Here is a 22,950-nt window from a genome sequence, read left to right as displayed (position 1 = left end):
GGGGTCCAGCTATAAGGGTTAAGGGGAGAACAATAACGAGGCAAGTATATAGGATGGCAAAGAGCAAGAAGTGGCTCCCATGGGAAAGCCAGTCCAGTTTATTATCTATTCCAGGGTCATATGAAGTTACACTAGGTTACGTAGTACAGTTAGCTTTGTGCATGTGCAGCTCACATAACTTGCTTGCATCTCAGGTTCCACTAGTACCAAAGGTTATTATGATAAGATAATGTCTCCAGGCCTCAAGGACAGAGGAGTAACAGAGCATTTCTAAGCCATTCAAACAGAGTGCTGATTGTGTCCTGAGGAGTTTGCTCTACTCGAAGGACTTTTGCTCCCCTGTACAATGACTGACCTGAAATCCCCACATATTCACTCAGTGATCAGGTTCAATTTATGGGAGGTCTAGCTACCCCAGTTTTCTCTGCAGAACATTCCTCTTAGAAATAGTAGGATGTGCGTGTCTGTGTGTGTGTGTGTGTTATTTGAATGTAAAAGCTAGTTGGAGGAAAGACATAAATAGTAAACAAAATATAATACATTAATAAAACCTATTTTGGAACAATTTCTGTCAACAGAAATCATTTATTCATTAATTTAATTATTTAAGAATTAAATAATTCTTAATAATTATTTAAGAATTATTTATTCATTAATTTAAATATTTTTCATTTATAGATGGACACAATGCCTTTATGTGGTGCTGAGGATCAAACCTAGTACCTCCCACATTTTAGGCAAGAGCTCTACCACTGAGCCACAACTGCAGCCCAGCTGGATATAATTTAAATCCTTGACTTGTATTTATTTAGTTATTTTCCATGCTAATCCTGTAAGGTATCATGGTTATTTCCATTTTAAAGAAATGAAAATTCCTATAAACATTGATGTGTCATTGTAGTATGCTGATTTTAAGACCTTTGGGTATAGGCCAAGGAGTGGGATAGCTGGGTCAAAGGGTGGTTCCATTCCAAGTTTCCTACGGAATCTCTAAAGAATCTCTAATCTGCTTTCCATGTTTGTGCCATTTTGCATTCCCACCAGCAATGTATAAGCATACCTTTTTCCCCACATCCTTGCCAATGTCCTGTCCCTCAAGCATAAAATTCCTTGCAAACATTTTTTTTTCACCTTTTGCTTCCTCTCTTTATTCCTCCCCCCCATCTCTTCCTTAATAGATCCTGCCGGTTACCTCTGTGACACTCTGGACCATCACTCTGTCTACAATCACCTGTGATCCAGAGAGTGTGCCCTTGTGTTGTTCCTCTTGCTCCCCAGCAGCATCTGACACCATGCCATCCTCTCCACTCTTGACCCTGCATCTGGAGTTTGCATTCTAAACTGTCTTGTCCTGGGCTTTTTTCTTTTCTTCTGATGTCAGTTTTTTTTCTGTTTGCCTAGCCATCCTCTCACTGCTGATGTTTCAGATAGTTTCCCTTTTGCTCTGGGCATTTCTCTCCATAATTTTATTTTTTCTGTCCCTGCACAAATCTACAAATCGACAACCTCCCCAAATCTACATCTACATACGATGTGACTAAATTGGTTACAGAGCAACTAAATGAGAATCTTTGAGTCAGACTTGAGCATCATACAGCTTAAAAATTACTCAAATGATTGCCAGGTATTGACATGACTGAGTAAACTGGCAAAGTTTATATTTTGAAGTTTTAAGACAATTTTACTATTAAGAGAAAAAGTCAATACACAACTTATTGTGTAACCATCTATCATAATTGGCATTAAAGTTTATGGAGAAAATCCTTGTGTGGGAGGGGATGGCTCCTGTTTTTAATAGTCCTTTCCAGTTACAAGTCATAACATGCATCGTTTTAATTCACTAAGTGATTTATCTCACCATTCAGTAAAGTGTCCCTTTTGTATACTGTGATCCCAGAATGGGAGAAATTGTCTCTATGCTTGGTTTCCACAGAGATAGTGTATCGGAACTACATAGGAATGCCACTTGAAGATAAGGAGTGTTGGGTGAGTATGGTTTGCAATGCCCAATAGATATAAAGAGAATTTTAGGTATAAATGTCATAAAATATCCTTCGACTCACACCATCATCATGTTTTATTCTTTTCTAAAGGTTTGACCCTATTTCTTTTGGGGTCTTCACTCAAGGAACATTCTTTCCATTTTATTTGACTGGGCCATTTAGCTCTGAGATGTCTTCTTGTCTACAAGCCTAACCTTGCATATGGAAAGTTCTGCCATCCAGGCTTCCACCTTTAATAGAACAATAACAAAACCAAAAGAGACCTGGAGATTTTTGTACTCTCTACTAGTGTCTTAGGAACCATATTTTCCTCATCCATCAACACAGATGGCGAGATGTGCTTTAGATTAAGGACTCACAATCAAGCTTGGTTTATGATTCCAATTTTTCTCTGATTTACATGTTTTATGTATGAATGGAGAACATGTTAACATTGTTTATGTAAGGTGAAGGAGCATTGATTTTTATGTGTTAATATATTTTTTATGCATTTTCTGAATCTTGTCATAAATAGTTGTTAATTATATAACCAGGAAAAAACATAAGGGTGAAAAACTTTCCAGCCCTACTCTGTCACCTGATTTTTAGCTCTATTTCTAAATTATTGTGAGATACTTCCATTGGCCTAACCATAATTGGTAAATATTCTTGACTTCTCAGATTAGCTCCCAATCTCTGTACTTCATTATTGTCTCCTTTCAGTTTTAACTTCTTGCTTCCATCTTTTGTCCACCCATCTTATCCATTTTCCACTTACTGAACTTTGTTATAATAGACACTGGGTTTGGTGTTGTGTAGTCTATAAAATCCTAGTATATTCCTTTCTGAAGGTATCTATGTACATTAAGAAACAGAGAGGAATCGTAACATAATAAAACATAATGAAGCAGGAACTTTGGGTTAACAAATATGATTAAAACCATAACATTTTAACTGTAACAATACAGGAAAGCAACTTTGAGTTCTTATTTGTTACAGTTTTGAAAGGTTCAGAAGTTTTCTGAAATATTTCACAAATAACATTGTTAATGGAAGTTGGTTATTTTTTAAAAGTATGTGTTCTATGAAAGATAAACTAAATAAAATTAATACAAGATTAAATATGTTTATAGTTCTAGAGGCATCCAATGATATTTAGTCAGTCTATATTTTGCATTTTGTGTTTAACATTTTATTTCCATATTACTCTACATCAGTATGCTCCGATGTAACTTAAACTTACAGAAAATGTATAAATGTCATCACAATAACATCCCGTAAGTTCCATATTGACTAAACACTTAAGCTCTGTAACTAGTCCTGTTCAAATCCCAACTTCTCTACTTCCTAGCTGTAGAAACTTGGCAAAGTTCCTTAATTTTTCTCTAAGACAGGAATAATAATTCTTAGCTCCCAAGGTGATTGATTGAAAGGATTAAATGAGTTTAAAATACAGTGCTTGGAAAACAAACTAATGCATAATAAAAGCTAAGTGAGTTTTATCCATTAATAGTGATGATACTACTTTTACTGTCCTGCTGTCTTTGGGTCTCTCATTGCATCTGGTTGCACCCTGTTTTCCTGTCACCTGATTGCATACTCTCAAGCCACCTGCTTTCCTCAATCTGAGACTTTCCCATTGCTATATTTCTTCTGACTTTGCTGTTGGAAATCCCTAGAGTAGACTTTTAAGATCAGTTGATTCCTTGAATGGAAGCAAAATGGAAAGTGTATTAGTTAAAAGAGATATGGCTTCCAATTCTGGTTCTGCTGATTAATAGTTTTGTGTCCTTGCCAAAATCAGGTATCTCGTCTTGTGACTTAGTTTCCTCACATATGAAATAGTGTGGTAGTTTGGATTGTTGTGTGTGGCATGTAGATATTCAACACACGAGAGCTGTGACTATTTTTGATCAGACCTTTAGATGCCATGTTTAGTCTTGTAGAACAGACTTTTTCCTTGTGCCATTTTGCATGTAGGTTCATCCTACTTGGTATTCACATACTTAGCTTCTATAATGTCCTTGTCTGCTTGAAATGAAATCTAAATTATAGTTGAAAACTCCCTGACTTCCATCTGTTCCAAATCCAAAAGACCTGTGTGTCAAATGTGTAAGATGGTCTTTTTATTCACAATAGCTAGATTGTGGAACCATCCTAGATGCCCTTCAATAGATGAATGGATAAAGAAACTGTCGTGTATATACACAATGGAATATTACTCATCCTTAAAGAAGAATAAAATTATGGCATTTGTGGGTAAATGGATGGCATTGGAGAATATCATACTGAGTGAAATAAACCAATCCTAAAAAAACAAAAGTCAAATGATTTCTCTGATGAGTGAATGATTATACATAATCAGGGGGGCAAGAATGGAGGAAGGATGGATTGTATAGAGGAAAATGAGGAGTGGGGAGGGGTGGGGGAAAGGAAAAATGATAGAATGAGACCAACATCATTATCCTATGTACATGTATGATTAGGCAAATGGTGTGACTCTACTTCATGTACAACCAGAGAAACGAAAGTTGTACCCCATTTATACACAATGAATCAAAATTAAAAAATAAAATTAAAAAGGGGGAAAACTGTGAAGTCACAATAAAATTCTACAAACAATTAGGGTCCGTTTCCTCTTTATCAAGTCTCATGAACACTTCTTTCAAAATAAATATTTTCACCAAAGGCCTTAACATCAAAGATTTCGATTCAGCACATCAAGGATGGCAGCTAAATCAGAGCTTTTGAACAAAGTCAGACATTTGGATAAGATTCCATTACAAGCTCTTTGAAATGAACAAGCCTGCTGCTACCTGGGAACGCATTCCTGGTAGGGATCTCTATTTGAAAGAATCAGTTTCTCTGCCTCGGATTTAGCTTGAACGTGTGAGACTAAAATTATTCTGGTATTTATTTACTTTAAAATAATAAAAATTCCTAAAGATATATACATTATAGAATGGAATTTAAAAATACTGTCCAGAGACATTTTTTAAAAGAAACATAACAAAAGAGAAAAAAAGAATCTATAATGTCATGTGAAAAACACAAAACAAAAGACTGAAGAAGGAACCGTGGGAAAGCTGTGGTGTAAATTGGGTGGGACTTTCCATATTCCCTAAGGGGTAGAAAAAATTCAGTTACTGGAAAGTTTTCCTGCTGGGGATGGTAAGAAGAGCCAGCATCAGTTCTCACGTAGATGTCAATAGAGCCTGGTAATCAGTCTTCACAACATATCTATATGTAGTTTAGTCAAATTTTTTTGTTAGTTTATATATATTTTTGTTGTTGATGATGATGCTATTTTTTCCCCAATTTATATTCCCTTCCTAGACAAAAAAAAAAAAAAAAACCAAAAAAACAAAACAAAACAAAACAAAACAAAAACAAAAACAAAAAAAAAAACAAACAAAAAGCATAGGATTAAGGAAATACATACATATTTTTTCTAAAAATTCAGATCCAGCAAACAAATCTAGTAAATAGAATGACTAATAGACTGAACCATTTTCCCATGCCTGTAGGGACCTGTGCTCTCTTCTCCCCTAAAGACAAGGTGGGATGCCTGTCCTCTGGGGTTGGGGAGGTTCAGATTTCCAAAAACTATCAACCTGCACTTCCATAATCCAGCCCAGAGAAAAACACAGCCCTTTCAGTATCCAGATGCTGAGGGGTTTCTATTGTAGACCCTTCTGAAAGTCTACTGACAGATGGGGCTTGTTCAATCCAATTAGCAAATTGGTTAGCTGTTAGATGGAGTGCTTCAACATAAATAAGGATATAATGGTTTTTTGTGCAAATAAAATATAATTTATTTTTCATTCTTTCACTTTTAAAATTCTATTCAAATAATTTTCTTACTGGATATTTTTATTCAACACTAACCATAAGTGAAACAAAACATGTGCCAATAAATATTTGTTAAAGTAATTTGATTTTTTACCCCAAATGGAAGGAAGACCTCCTCCTAATGGGTTTTGTGCTGGCTGGTTCTCATATAAGGTTTTTTGTTGTCTTAGTGGTCTCTGTTGATTCATGGTTCAGCAACTAATGGAAATTATTTATCTCACTCATAGATAGAACCAATCATAACACACTTGCCTTCACCTGTAGAAGACACTTTAAAATATTTAATTAAACATTAATATCGAAAGGTTAATTTAGAAAAAAAAATTTCTTGTTTGATCAACTTATATGCAAAAATAGAAGCATAAAGATACAAAAGGGAAAAGAGGAAATATTCCATCATACAAAATTGTGGAACACATTTCCATCACCTCACCCCCCAAAATTTCTCTCTCTCTCTCTGTCTCTATGTCTCTCTCTGTCTGTCTCTCCTGTTCCTTTTCCTTTTCTTCCCTTCCTACTTCCCATTTCCCTTCACTCTTTGTTCATTTACAGTCAGTCTCTAAGTTCAATATCTTAAAGACACAATCAGAGTAAAACCAGTCTTGTACAAGCCTTACTTAGTTTTCTCGAATGGAAACCCCAATAAAAACAAACAAATTTTCAATCTTGAAAGACCAGAACATTCCAAAGTTACTTTGTATACTCTTAGACCTGAATGCTTTATATGTGAATGTAGTCACATCCCAAGGTTTAGAATAAGGAGAAAATTAAACCTACTTTGCCTTGACCATATCTCTTACTCAGAAATCTTAGAAGTTCTTAAAATCCATTGATAAGGAAAGAATTCACAAAAGAATGCTTTCTTCTGTTCTTTGTTTGTTTGTTGTTTTGGGGGGTCAGGGGTATTGACCACTGAGCCACATCCCCAGCCCTATTTTATATTTTATTTAGAGTCGGGGTCTCACTGGGTTGCTTAGCACCTTACCATTGCTGAGGCTGGCTTTGAACTCTTGATCCTCCTGCCTCAGCCTCCTGGGCTGCTGGGATTACAGGTTGTTTTCTTCTATTCTTATCAACTCCCTCCCCACCTTATCACTGAGGAGTAAGGACCAAGACGAGACCAAGGTCATGAGGTCATCCGTTGCTACGCCTATTGCAGGTGGGGCAGAGATGGGCTGAGGTTCTCTAAGGCCTACCTGCTCTTCTGGATCATCAGTATGATTTTGAAATGTATGCCTTGCTACCAGGTCCTGAAGAAACTTTAAAACCCTGATTGGAAATGACATGTTTTCTGATTTTCATTTATTGCCTGAAAAGAAATATTTTATCGATCTATTTTGCTTCTAAGTCAAGTATAAAAAGCAGAACATAAAATGGTGCAGAGAGGAAGCCATTGGTCATTTTTCGTTTCCAGGGTTGCTTCATGCGCAATGACTGCAAAAGCTCTGACCTGCTAATCACGTTGTTTCCAGGCCTCTCCTCCAGCTTTAGGTCTGCCCTCCCCTTTCTCTAACTAACTGACCTCTCAGGTCAATAACCGCTGCCTTTGCCTGCGGCCCATTGATTTTCTAGAAGTGGGTGCTCGCCTGTCCTTTTAACCTCTTAGTGATTTTCCGCATGTTCTTAAACTAGTGGTCCACTCATTTAAGAGACGGTTTATTTTTACTTTCACAGTTAGAATATCTGTCTTCCTGATTAGTGGAAAAAGAAGCCTTCTTGGAAATAAAAAGGATTCCATGCAGCAAATACTGCATTAACCAGTGTGAGTATTTTGTCCTGGTGCAAAAGGTCACTTGTCAGGCAGAAGACTTTCCTTAGGAAGTTTCCAGCAATATCTCAAAAGGATAATGGAGGTAACAGGTTAATATCATACAGTTCATTAAATTATTAGCATAGGCATACAGTCAAACATCTCAGAGAAACTAGAAAAAAGATAAACCTCCTCCTACTTTGTTCTTCCTCATACATAATGTAAATTTTAAAATTTTACACTTTCTCTTCCTATCAAGACTGACAATCCACAGTAGGCTGTGGCTTTAGACTCTTTGTCTTGAGGATCCAGAGCCTTATTTCATTTGGAGGCCTTAGTCAATCAAGCATTATGTTAAATTAGTAGAACATGAAGCTGAGGTTTGTTGCAGAAGCATCTGGACTTTGAGAGCAACTGTGTGCCAGGCCCATCTTTGTGTGCTGCATCCAACTGTAATGAGCCTATGTATGTCAGGTTGGTGGAGACCCTTTGTGCTGAGCACCAAATCAGCCTAATCAAGGACGATGACAAAAAGAAACTAGGAGAATGGGTGGGCCTTTGTAAAATTGACCAAGAGGGCAAACCCTATAAAGTCGTTGGTTGTAGTTGTGTAGTGGTTAAGGACTATGGCAAAGACTCTCAGGCTGAGGATGTCATCGAAGAGCACTTCAAATGCAAGAAGTGAGCAAATAAAGTTTTCATTCCCATTTAAAAAAAAAAAAAAAGCTGACAATCCTTTTTAGATGATCTAGTTTAGAAACATCTTATTCCATTTGGGCTGCTGTAACGTAACACCACAGACGAGGTGGCTTGTAAGCAGCAGACATTTATTTCTCACAGTTATAGAGGCTGGGAAGTCCAAGATAGAAGTGCCAGCAGGTTTGGTGTCTGGTGAGGACCTGCTTTCTAATTCATAGACAGCCATTTCTTTCTTGTCCTCACATAACAGAGAAGAAGGGGTTCTCTGTGGTCTCTTCTATGAGGGCACTAATCATATTTGTGAGGGCTCCACTCTCATGACCTCCCAAAGGCTCCACCTCTGCATATCATTTCACATATGAGTTTTAGAGGGACACAAGTCTATAGCAAGAGATTATAAATTCTGCATTGAAAGTCCTCAGAAGACAAAGAATTGGTCATCGACAAAGAATTATTTTGTGTCATAGGAGATAAAAATGGGGAGAAGGTTCTTGGCAGAAGTCTATGGCACATATGTGACAACTGTGCCATGGGTGACGGGCATTTTCTCACAGCTTTTGCTACCTGGAGGCCACTCAGACACCCCCTTACTAGTCTCCATGCTCAGAGGCTCCTCTCTCCTCTCCCCATCTCCAGACCGTCCCCAGGGTTAGTTATCCTCATTGAATCCTTCTTGCTGATATCTGTCTATACCTGCTACACATCATCAGAAGGTTTACTCCATCTCTGCCTGCAGGCTTCAGTCTCTCCTTTGATCTTGGACTTGTTGGTTGACCTACAAGCTAAGTTTTCGGATGGGTTTAAGATTGCAGGTCACTTGGAATTTTGTTTTTGCTTTTGGAAGGTGAGGAACAATGTTCTTTGTTGCTCCCTATATTCCTAAATGGAAACTGGAGGTCAGGAACTGACTTTTTTATTGTAAAACAAAACTATTTTTTTGGAAAATCACTACATGCTCAGGCTACATTTTCTCTTTTTATATAGTGCTGGGCTTGACTTGCTTACACTTTATTGAGGATTTGTTGTCAAAATTCATGAAGGATATTGGCTTATATTTTGCTTTCCTAATAACATCCTTTGTAGGTTAGGTCACAAATTTATGCTTTTCTTATAAAATGAATACAAGATATCCTTCCTCTTCTAAATTCTGATGGTGTTGTATCTTGGTTATTATTTATATATTAAAAATTTTATAGAGCACATCAGCAAAATAATTTCCTGAAATTTTCTTTGTGGGAAATATGTTTCTATCTAGATAGAAGACTTGTTCTGTCAATTTTGGTAAGCTCTCTCATAACTCTGGTTTTCCATATATTTAAATCTTACATTTATTTCAAATATTTTTTGTATTTTTTTCACTAAATAGTTCCTGGTGTCTGAAAAATTAATCTTAAACAAGACTGTTCAGTATTGATAGAATGTTGAAAATAGAAAAAAATCATATGCCAATCATCACTGTTATGATGTGATATTGTTCAATTTCCTTATATGCGTGGGTTTGTGTGAATGTATATTTGCTTTATAACCTTCCATTGCCTTGTCAGGCAATCAAGGCTCTCAGATGAAGTAGAGAGATCTGGAATCTCCAGATTCTTCTTTCCTTCATCAAAGTAGTATGTTTAGCCCAAGATAAGAGATGAAGTGTCTTATTGAAGTCTGTGGTGTTATCCCACATGGTGAGAAGGAATATTTAAGTTATAGAACATTTCTGCTGTTACTCCAGCTAGTGATGTGATTTATGTGACATTCTCTAGGGAGCCATGGCTGGAGATTCCAAGATTACTTCATAGAAGCAATCACTTAGCCGTTTACTACGCACATTCTGTACATAAGGACTCTTTCCTCCTAACAATAACATCAGTTTATTCACCCTAAGTTCAATTAACAAAGATGTTAAGTCAAATCCTATGCCCTTAAAATATTTTTCTCCTGGGGAGTTTCTGCCAGGATAGAGAATGAATGCATTGTAGGCTAGCTGCTTTACCACCTTAACAGAGGATTACAAATATACTGATTTAATCATGAAAAATGTATTACTTATATCCCTGTACGCCCAGAGTACAAGCAAGAGGAACCAGAATTTGATACCACTCAGCTGGTTACAACTTTTGTGATCCTTGCTTTTAAACTTTCCAGACAAAAGCTAAGAAGAGGTTACATTTATGTAATTACTTGCATCTTAGGACAGCCCATCCTGGTGGATCGTGAGTGGAAAGTACAATAATGCCCTTCCAACATGGCAGGCCCAGTTTTCTAATTTATCTTCTCTTTAAAGTTTTAAACCAACAGTAAGATGAAGATTGACTTGGTGACTCAGAAGCAGCATGCATTCACACTGAGTAAAATGTTCAACGATACTAAAAAGGTACTCTCTAAATGAAACCATTCAAGAGGTTGAAAGTTAGATTAGGATTTTTTTAAAGATCTTGAGCACAATATTGAATATTCCAATTTGCTTCCACCTTAATTTTTGCTTTAACACAATAGATATTAACAAGGTATCCATAAGTACCTATTTGAAGAAGCAAATGATCTGAAACAGCATCAGTTACCACTGAAATGGAAATTTGAAGATTTACACAGTATGAAATTTGTGAATATGTGCAGAAAAGAGTAACTAACCAGAATACATCAACGTTACATGGCAGTGTATAGGGGAACTCTCTGTACTTTTATCACAACTTGTCAGAAACCTAAAGAATTGTACAAAGGGAAATTATTCAGAGGGGGGAAAAAAGAAAAAAAATAAGCAACACAGATGGCTGAACCAATTTAGCACCTATTAGGACTGGCTCAGGCTGTTACTTTCCATTTACTCTTATTATTAAAATCTTATGTTAGTATAGTTCATATATTATGTTTAACAAAGTGATATTGATACATTTTTATTAACTGAAGCCCGTATGTTATTCATATTTCCTTAGTTTAAACTTGTCCTTTTCACCTTACAGGATTCCATACTTCAGTTAGCCTTCATGTCTCATTGGCCTCCTCTGGGCCATGACAATTTCTCAAACTGTTCCTGTTTTTGATGACCTTGATAGTTTTGAAGAGTACTTGTCAGGTTTTCTGTAGAAAGTCTCTCAACTGGGGATTGTCTGATGATTTTTTTTCCCAATTAGATTGGTCTTAAGGTTTTTGGAAGGATCACAGAGATAAAGTACCACTGTCATCTTATCTTATCAAAGGAATGTACCATCAACCTGACCTAACGGTTCATGTTCATCTTGAGGTGGGTTCGTGGCTGAGGTTCACAGGCACAGGACTCTCACTGCAATCTCGCTCTTTCTTGCCTACTCCAGTCTTCACTGTCCCTTATCAGGGAGGAAATTCCTACCTGCAGCTCAGGTTTTAGTATCTACGTGCATTATCTGGCAGCATTCTGTATTGGTGTATCTCTGTTTTTCATTTTTGTTTGTTTACTTATTCAATCTCTTGTTTGCATCATTATGGACTCAAGGGTATTCATATTATACTTTTAATTATAATCAAATACTATTTATTTATTTTGTTGCTTGAGTTGTTCCTGCCTTGGCCATTAGAAACTCTTTCAGTTGGCTAAGTGTCTTTGGCATATCACCAGTAGTGTGTGTGCGCGCGCGTATGTATGTGTATCTGGCTAAGAGATGCTTCAGGTTAATCTTGTATATTCTTTACCCTACCCCACAGTCATCTATTTCTACAAGGAGGACTAGTTCATTTGATTAGAGCATGCTATTACAAATCAAGATCTGGATGATAGGTGTGTGCTCATTTTTATTGGTTTGCTGTTACTGTCTTCTTCCGCTGAAAGAAAAAGTAAATGTATCTTTATACATTCTCTAGAGATTCTGAGATTACTTCATATAAGCTATCACTTAGTCAGGGCACAGAGGACCATAGAGATAAACACACAGCTACATGTAGACACAAACGTGTATACATATGTATCTATCTGTATTGAGTTGAACATGGGTTCATACTGCCTCCAGCTCTAATCCATTGCAACGTGATCATTCTAGGTTTCTCCGCTGTATGTCTGTGTCTTCCCACTCCAATAATGAGAAATCTGGCTCCAACCAATCAACATTCTTTTACCTAACTGTTAAGTTGTACAGTGGGGAGCATTAGCAGAATTATTAACTTGCACCAAATCCACTAGAGTATGGTGATTATGTATACTACCTTTTGCTTTTGAAGTAGAACTATACTAACTTGGGTAACTTTGAAAATGAATGGAATCTATGAGCTAAAGGTAGTATACACGAACACTGCATCCTAGTGGATAACAGCAAAAGGGAGTATACCCTCTCTGCCTGGCCTGCACAGATGGAGACAGAAATGTTCTTGTCTTCTGTGCACCAACTTCTCCCTCTTCCCCTTTACCACATTGGGTGGAAACCACTGTCCTCATTCATCTTTGTGGACTGATGAGATGGAGAGCATGTCTTTGTCTAAGGCCTTTGATAAATACGATGTTTGTATTTCATTAACTATTAAAGATAGTCAAAGGACTATCTTTGGGATGGAAGAATGAACTGGATTGAAAACTATCAAAGGGATGCAGGCAAACTTTGAGAATCTTTACTTAGAGAAGTAAATTTAAACTCAGTTTAAATTCTTTTCTCTGTCATATTAATTTTCAAAGAGTTACACATTTTAATGTGAAGCTTATTTGACATTGAGAGGTAAATATTTGGCTTTGTTGTTGGGATAGTCATATTTCTGAAATAGACTTAAACTTTAAAAATGACTTGGGGAACTGAAAATGTTTGCCCACTCCTTTCATTTCTTCAGCTATAAAACTGAACTAAGAGTACCATTTTTGAAGATGTGGGTCTTTTAAATTCATACTAGCCCATAATCTTTACATGTTCATCTTTCTATGATTTGCTTTATTTGAAATATCTCTTCTTCATCTGGTCAGACACAATATCCTCAAATCACATCATATTTTTTTTCCTCTTTGAAGGTTGCATTTTTTTAAAGGAACAAATATTTTCAGTTCTTTAAAAATATGTAAAATACGAAGTGAGTTTCTTGGACTCCTAGTGACAGCACCAGAATACTGGGCGGCTGTCTGGAGGAAGAGGCCTGTGGCGGGTCTCTGGGACTCAGAGCGATTGTTCGGGGCCCCAGGTGGCTGCTCAGAGGAGGGGCCGCATAGCCAGGCGATTAGGTGCAGAGCAGGATCCCAGGATCTAGGAGGCTTCTGGGTGGAAGAGCCGCACAGAGACAGGCTTAGGACGGAGCGAAGGTTCCAGGCCTGCGGGCAGATTCTCTGAGGAGGGGCAGCCTAAGGAGATTCATCTGCGAAGGGTGAGGCTCCCAGGCCCAGGAGGTAGGGCCGGGCCCCTGGGAACTTTGCAGAGGAAGGCAGCCCAGCCCAGGCGGTAGCTGTAAATTGAGGGGAACCTCTAGGAGGGAACTGATCAGCGACACCTCCCCACCGGGTGAGTCTTCCCTGCTGCGTGAGGTTTCCCCACAAGGACGGTAAAACCAGAGACTCAGGCCCAAACAGGCCTTGCCTCAGCCCGCAGCCTAGGTCCCCTTTGGATGACCATTGGTCAACAAGTGGAGGCACCTCTGCCCACTAGCAGGGATTATACCCCACCTGAAGGCCACCACTCCTAGAGAGGCAGCTTCCTTGTGGAGCACCGCATTATCAACTTCCTCCAAGACTTCAGCCTACTGAAGGCTAAGGGGGGATATATTTAGAAATCTTCAGGGACATTGTAAGTCAATAGAGGAAATCTGCAATATCTCAGTGGTCCACTGATACCTGAACAATATGAGAAAACAAGGAAAGAAAATGCTGCAAACAAATCTAGATGTTACATCAATAAAACCCAATGACAGCATGGCAGAAGAAATGACAGAAAAGGAGTTCAGAATGTACATAATTAAAATGATCAGAGAAGCAAACGATGAGATGAAAGAGCAAATGCAAGCATTGAATGATCGCACCAATCGACAGTTAAAAGAGCATATACAGGAAGCAAAAGAGCATTTCAATAAAGAGTTAGAGATATTGAAAAAAAACCAAACAGAAATCCTTGACATGAAGGAAACAATAAACCAAATTAAGAACTCCATAGAAAGCATATCCAATAGGATAGAACACCTGGAAGACAGAACCTCAGACATTGAAGACAAAATATTTAGCCTTGAAAACAAAGTTGAACAAACAGAGAAGATGGTAAGAAATCATGAACAGAATCTACAAGAACTATGGGATATCATGAAAAGGCCAAATTTAAGAATTATTGGGATTGAGGAAGGCCTAGAGAAACAAGCCAAAGGAATGAACAATTTATTCAATGAAATAATATCAGAAAATTTCCCAAATCTGAAGAATGAAATGGAAAATCAAGTTCAAGAGGCTTATAGGACTCCAAATACACAAAATTACAACAGACCCACACCAAGGCACATTATAATGAAAATACCTAACATACAAAATAAAGACAGAATTTTAAAGGCTGTGAGAGAAAAGAACCAAATTACATTCAGGGGGAAACCAATACGGATATCAGCAGACTTTTCAATCCAGACCCTAAAAGCTAGAAGGGCTTGGAACAACATTTTTCAAGCCCTGAAAGAAAATGGATGCCAACCAAGAATCTTATACCCAGAAAAACTTACCTTCAAATTTGACGATGAAATAAAATCCTTCCATGATAAAGAAAAGCTAAAAGAATCTACAAAAAGAAAGCCAGCATTACAGAACATTCTCAGCAAAATATTCCATGAGGAAGAGATGAAAAACAAAGAAGCAAATCAGCAAAGGGAGGAATTATCCTAAAGGAATTGTCAAATAAAGGAGGAAACAAGTTGTGTCAAACAAATAAATAAACAAAATTTAAAAAATGAACCAAATGACCGGGAAACCAAATCATTTCTCTATAATAACCCTGAATGTTAATGGCCTGAATTCATCAATCAAAAGACATAGACTGGCAGACTGGATTAAAAAGAAAGATCCAACAATATGTTGCCTGCAAGAGACTCACCTCATAGAAAAAGATACCCATAGACTAAAGGTGAAAGGATGGGGAAAAACATACCATGCACATGGACTGAGCAAAAAAGCTGGTGTATCCATCCTCATTTCCGATAATGTGGACTTCAAGCCAAAGTTAGTCAGAAGGGATAAAGAAGGACATTTCATACTGCTTAAGGGAAGCATAAATCAGCAAGATATAACAATCATAAACATCTATGCCCCAAACAGTGACTCATCCATGTATGTCAAACAAATCCTTCTCAATTTCAGAAACCAAATAGACCATAACACAATAATACTAGGTGATTTTAACACGCCTCTCTCACCACTGGACAGATCTTCCAGACAAAAATTGAACGAAGAAACCATAGATCTCAATAACACAATCAATAATTTAGACCTAACGGACATTTATAGAATATACCATCCAACCAAGAGCGAATACACTTTCTTCTCAGCAGCACATGGATCCTTTTCTAAAATAGACCATATATTATGCCACAAAGCTAATGTTAGCAAATACAAGAAGATAGAGACACTAGCATGTATTCTATCAGATCATAATGGATTGAAGTTAGAAATAAATGAAAGAGTAAAACACAGAAACTATTCCAACATCTGGAGATTAAACAACATGCTATTATATGATGAATGGATAACAGAAGATATTAGGAAGGAAATTAAAAAATTCTTAGAGGTAAATGAGAACAAAGAAACATCATATCAAAATCTCTGGGACACTATGAAAGCAGTACTTAGAGGGAAATTTATTTCATGGAGCGCATTTAATAAAAGAAGTAGAAATCAACAAATAAACGACCTAACACTGCAGCTCAAAGCCCTAGAAAAAGAAGAACAGAACAGCACCAAAAGTAGTAGAAGACAGGAAATAGTTAAACTCAGAGCTAAAATCAATGAAATTGAAACAAAAGAAACAATACAAAAAATTGACAAAATAAATAGTTGGTTCTTCGAAAAAATAAACAAAATTGATAAACCTTTAGCCACACTAACAAAGAGAAGACGAAAGAAAACCCAAATCACTAAAATTCGGAATGAACAAGGAAATGTCACAACAGACATGATTGAAATACAAAACATAATTAGAAGCTATTTTGAAAATCTATACTCCAACAAAATAGAAAATTTCGAAGACATCAACAGGTTTCTAGAGACATATGAATTGCCTAAACTGAATGAGGAGGACATAAACAATTTAAATAGACCAATTTCAAGTACTGAAATAGAAGAAGTCATCAAAAACCTACCAACAAAGAAAAGTCCGGGACCAGATGGGTTCTCAGCCGAGTTCTACAAAACCTTTAAAGAAGAGCTCATTCCAATACTTCTCAAAGTATTCCATAAAATAGAAGAGGAGAGAACTCTCCCAAACTCATTCTATGAAGCCAATATCACCCTGATACCTAAACCAGACAGAGACTCATCAAGGAAAGAAAATTTCAGACCAATATCCTTAATGAACATCGACGCAAAAATTCTCAACAAAATTTTAGCAAATCGCATACAAAAACATATTAAAAAGATAGTGCACCATGATCAAGTGGGTTTCATCCCAGGAATGCAAGGTTGGTTCAACATCAGGAAATCAATAAACGTCATTCACCATATTAATAGACTTAAAGTCAAGAATCACATGATTATTTTAATAGATGCAGAAAAAGCATTTGATAAAATATAGCACCCCTTCATGCTCAAAACACTAGAAAAAATAGGGATAGTGGGAACATTCCTTAACATTGTAAAGGCCATTTATGCTAAGCCCATGGCTAATATCATTCTAAATGGTGAAAAACTGAAAGCATTCCCCCTAAAAACTGGAACAAGGCAGGGATGCCCTCTTTCACCACTTCTATTCAACATCGTTCTTGAGACTCTGGCCAGAGCAATTAGACAAACCAAAGAATTTAAAGGGATACGAATTGGAAAAGAAGAACTCAAACTATCCCTGTTCGCTGATGACATGATTATATATTTAGAGGAACCTGGAAATTCCACCAGAAAACTCTTAGAACTCATAAGTGATTTCAGTAAAGTAGCAGGTTACAAGATCAATGCCCATAAGTCCAACGCATTTTTATACATAAGTGATGAATCTTCAGAAAGAGAAATTAGGAAAACTACCCCATTCAAAATAGCCTCGAAAAAAATAAAATACTTGGGAATCAATCTCACAAAAGAGGTGAAAGACCTCTACAATGAGAACTATACAACACTAAAGAAAGAAATTAAAGAACACCTTAGAAGATGGAAAGATCTTCCATGTTCTTGGATAGGAAGAATTAATATTGTCAAAATGGTCATACTACCTAAAGTGCTATACAAATTCAATGCAATTCCAATTAAAATCCCAATGACGTACCTTACAGAAATAGAGCAAGCAATCATGAAATTCATCTGGAAGAATAAGAAACCCAGAATAGCTAAAGCAATCCTTAGCAGGAAGAGTGAAACAGGGGGTATTGCAATACCAGATCTTCAACTCCACTACAAAGCAATAGTAACAAAAACAGCATGGTATTGGTATCAAAATAGAAAGGTAGATCAATGGTACAGAATAGAGGACACGAACACAAACCCAAATAAATACAATTTTCTCATACTAGACAAAGGGGCCAAAAATATGCAATGGAGAAAAGATAGCCTCTTCAACAAATGGTGCTGGGAGAATTGGAAATCCATATGCAACAGAATGAAACTAAACCCATATCTCTCACCATGCACGAAACTAAACTCAAAATGGATTAAGGACCTCGGAATCAGACCAGAGACCCTGCAGATTATAGAAGAAAAAGTAGGTCCAAATCTTCACCTTGTTGGTCTAGGATCAGACTTCCTTAACAGGACTCCCATAGCACAAGAAATAAAAGCTAGAATCAACCACTGGGATAGATTCAAACTAAAAAGCTTTCTCTCAGCGAAGGAAACTATCAGCAATGCGAAGAGAGAGCCTACAGAGTGGGAGAATATCTTTGCCAATCATACTTCAGATAGAGCACTAATCTCCAGAATCTATAAAGAACTCAAAAAACTCTACTCCAAGGATTCAAATAATCCAGTCGACAAATGGGCTAAGGAAATGAATAGACACTTCACAGAAGAAGATCTACAAGCAATCAACAAACATATGGAAAAATGCTCAACATCTCTAGTAATAAGAGAAATGTAAATCAAAACCACCCTAAGATTCCATCTCACCCCAATTAGAATGGCGATTATCAAGAATACGAGCAACAACAGGTGTTGGCGAGGATGTGGGGAGAAAGGTACACTCATACATTGCTGGTGGGGCTGCAAATTAGTGCAGCCACTCTGGAAAGCAGTGTGGAGATTCCTTAGAAAACTTGGAATGGACCCTCCATTTGACCCAGCTATCCCACTCCTTGGCCTATACCCAAAGGACTTAAAATCAGCATACTACAGAGATACAGCCACATCAATGTTCATAGCTGCTCAATTCACAATAGCCAGACTGTGGAACCAACCTAGATGCCCTTCAATTGATGAGTGGATAAAGAAGCTGTGGTATATATATACAATGGGATATTACTCAGCCATAAAGAATGATAAAATTATGGCATTTGCAGGCAAATGGATGAAATTGGAGAATATCATGCTAAGTGAGATAAGCCAATCTCAAAAAGCCAAAGGATGAATGATATCGCTAATAAGTGGAGGATGACACATAATGGGGGGGAGGGATAGGTTAGTGTTAGGGTTAGAGTTAGGGTTAGGGAGGGGGGCAAGTATGGAGGAAGGAAGTACTGTATAGAGGGTAAAGAGGGATGGGAGGGGGTGGAGGGAAGGGAAAAAATAACAGAATGAATCAAACAACATTACTCTATGTAAATTTATGATTACACAAATGGTATGCCTTTATGCCATGTACAAACAGAGAAACAACATGTATCCCATTTGTTTACAATAAAAAAAAAGGGGAAAAAATATGTAAAATTCTATGTAACATGGTGTTTTAGTTAGCTTTTTGTCACAGTGACCAAAATACTGAGAAGAATAATTTAGAGGAGGAAAAGTTTATTTTGGTTCATGGTTTCAGAGGTTTAGTCCATGGTTGGCTGACTATATAGTTCTAGTCCCAACATGAGGCAGAGCATCATGGTGGAAGGGCATGGTGGAGGAAACTAGTTTGGGACTTGGCAATCAGGAAGGGGTGGGGGAGAGAGAGAGAGAGAGACAGACAGAGAGAGAGAGAGAGAGAGAGAGAGAGAGAGAAGAAGAAGACGAAGAAGAAGAAGAGGAGGAGGAGGAGGAGGAGGAGGGGAGGAGGAGGAGGAGGAGGAGGGGAGGAGGAGGAGGAGGAGGAGGGGAGGAGGAGGAGGAGGGGAGGAGGAGGAGGAGGAGGAGGGGGAGGAGGAGGAGGAGGAGGAGGAGAGGAGGTGGAAGAGGAGGAGGAGGAGGAGGAAGAGGAGGAGGAGGAAGGAAAGAGAAGAGAAGAGGAGAAGAGAAGAGAGGCTGATTCACCAGAGACAAAATATAAATCCCAAAGTCATGTTCCGAGTGACCTACTTCCTCCAGTCACACATTTACATTTATGACCTAGTTATAAATGTAACTAGGTCATAAATGTTTACATTTATGAATGTAGTTAATCCATATCAGTGGATTAATCCACTGATTAGGAGACCACTCTCATAATCTAATCTTTTCACTTCTGAACGTTTTTACAGTCTCTCACAGGAACTTTTGGGAAATACCTCATATCTAAACCATAACACATAGGATCCAAATAAAGTGGCAAAAGGAATTAGATTTTCCATAACACTCTATTGTACCATAGACATTGGATGGATTCCATACTAACTATAGGGGCAACTATTGAGAGAAGGAGGGGTAAAGGTTCTACATTGAACCTGTATCCCAGCATGTGGTAACTGGAGACAGGTTATCATGGATATTGATCTAATAGAGGTAAAAGTGACTCAGGAGAGAAAGACATAATGTGTTTTGTATTTTATTACTGGTAAATGTAAGATGAAGACCAGTTGGTTTCCGAACCAAAAGTCTTTGAGAAAAAAATATTTGTGAACTTATATATTAGCAAACATTGATCATCTCCTTTTTATATTCAGAAATTACTTATAAATCTGACTAGGGAATGACAGTCTTGCTAAAAATTGTGTTGCTTCTAATATGGTGGTAGCTGATGTGCCTGGGGTGAGAATAATTTCTGTACTTTGCAGTCATTACTATCAGTTAGCAACAATGACAAGAGGAAAAGTGTGAGGGATGATATCTGGGGAGTGAAGGTGAATAAGACAAATGTTGAGAAGTCATGTGGAGTAATAAAAATGTTTACACATTCTTTAGACAGTGATACGCTCTCCAGAAATACAAGAACCAATTAACCAGTAAGACTAAGATGTAAAGAGCTTAATACCAAGACTAACGCTTTCACAGTATTCTGAATCATGAATTTCTTGTAACCCTGTATAGATTTTTATCATTTGTTACTGCACTGCCAAATGCTATAAGCAAGTGAATTATAAAAATGAATCACACCAAAACACCTGTGAACATTTCTTTGAAAAACATGTTAATGCATCCTTTGTGAATTGGATTTCTAAATGTGTAAGCAAAAGATAAGATCTGAATGCCTAGTCTTTTCAGAGAAAACAGTAAAAATAAATTGATTGGGGCTATCTCAGAGAAAATAATCAGATTTAAAGAAAAGAATTTAGGTGATTTATTTTTAAATGTATTTTAATGGACAATAATTATATACATTAATGGGGTGCAAATGTGTTGTTTTGATATATGCTTACAATGTGGAATGATTAAACCAGGTTAATTAACAAATATATCACCTCAGATGCCTATCATTTTATAATTACTCATTGGTTCTTTCCTTCCTTCTTTATTTCTTTTCATCTCTCCCCCACCCCACCTCCATCTCTTTCAGCTGTGCTGGGACCAAACCCAGGGCCTTGTACCTGCTAGGCAAACACTCTACCTCTACTCCTACCATGAAGTTAAACACCAGCCCTTATAATTACTTCTTTTTTCAATTTTCTATTGGTTCATAATAGTTATACATAACATTAGGATTCATTTTGACATAATTATAAATGCATGGCATATAACTTGCTTCAATTCAGTCCCCAATACTTATCCTAATTTCCTCCGACCCTGTTTCCTTTCCTCTATGGATCTTTCTATTTATTTGTATTTTTATAGATTAGAGTCTCATGGATATACATAATGGTTGAGATTCACCATAGTATATTCATATGTGTACATTGGAAAGTTAGTTCAGAGTCATTCCACTGGTTTTTTATTTTCTTATTTCATCCTTCTTCCCTCCCCTATAATCTCCTTCTTCTACTCCCCTTATGTTTTATTTATTTTGATGGAATTCCTGTTTCCCTTCCATCCCAGTTTCTTTTATCTGCTCCCCCCTCCACACACTTATTTTAGACTAGCTTATGCATATCAGAGAAAATATTCAACCTTTGACTTTCTGAGTCTGACTTATTTCACTTAGCATGACTGTCTCCAGTTACATCCATTTAGCAGCAAATGCCATAATTTCGTTCTTTTTCATGACTTGGTAATACGCCATTGTGTATATATACCACATTTTCTTTATCCATCCATCTGATTATGAGCACCTAGGTTGGTTCCATAGTTTGCTGTGTGAATTGTGCTGCTATAAACACTGTGGTTGTGTCCCAACTATAGTATGCTGATTATAGAATTTTTGGAAATATATTAAGGAGTGGGATAGCTGTGTCAAATAGTGGTTGCATTCCTAGTGTTTTGCGGAATCTCCATCCTACCTTCCAGAGTGGTTGCACTCATTTGCAACAGTGTATTAGTGCACCTTTTCCCCACATACTCACCAAAACTTACTAATATTATATTCTTCATAATTGCCATCCTGAGTGGAGGGAGATGAAATCTCAATGTGGTTTTGATTTCCATTTCTCTAATTGCTAGAGATATTGAACATTTTTTCATATATTTTTTGACAATTTGCATTTCTTCTTTTGAGAAGTGTCTGTTTAGTTCCTTTGCCCATTTATTGATTTGTGTGTGTGTGTGTGTGTGTGTGTGTATGTGTGTGTGTGTGTGTTAAGTTTTTTGAGCTCTTCATATATCCCAGATATTAATGCCCTATCTGTGGACTTGGTAATAAAGAATTTCTATAATCCTATAGACTCTTTCTTCACACTTTTGATTATTTTCTTTGCTGTGACAAAGTTTTTTTTTAGTTTGATACCATCCTGTTTATTGAGATTCAATTTTACTTTTTGCACTTTAGAAATCTTATTAAGGAAGTCTGTTCCTGAGCTAACATGCTGGAGTGTTGGGCCTACATTTTCTTTTTTGCGGGGGGCTACATTTTCTTTTAGCAGTTGCAGGGTCTCTGGTCTGATTCCTAGGTCTTTGATCCACTTTGGGTTGAGTTTTGTGCAGGGTGAGAGAGAAGGGTTGAATTTCATTCTACCATATATGAATTTCCAGTTTTCTCAGCACCATTTGTTAAATAGGCTATCTTTTTCCTAATGTGTTTTGGCACTTTTGTCTAGTATGAGATAACTGCATTTTTGTGGGTTTGTCTCTGTGTCTTCTCTTCTATTCCATTGATCTTCGTGCCTGTTTTGGTGCCAATACCATGCTGTTTTTGTTACTACAGCTCTGCA

The sequence above is a fragment of the Sciurus vulgaris genome (assembly GCF_902686455.1).
Source record: "Sciurus vulgaris genome assembly, chromosome: 3".
Lineage (NCBI taxonomy): Eukaryota > Metazoa > Chordata > Mammalia > Rodentia > Sciuridae > Sciurus > Sciurus vulgaris.
This window is presented reverse-complemented; position numbering follows the sequence as displayed.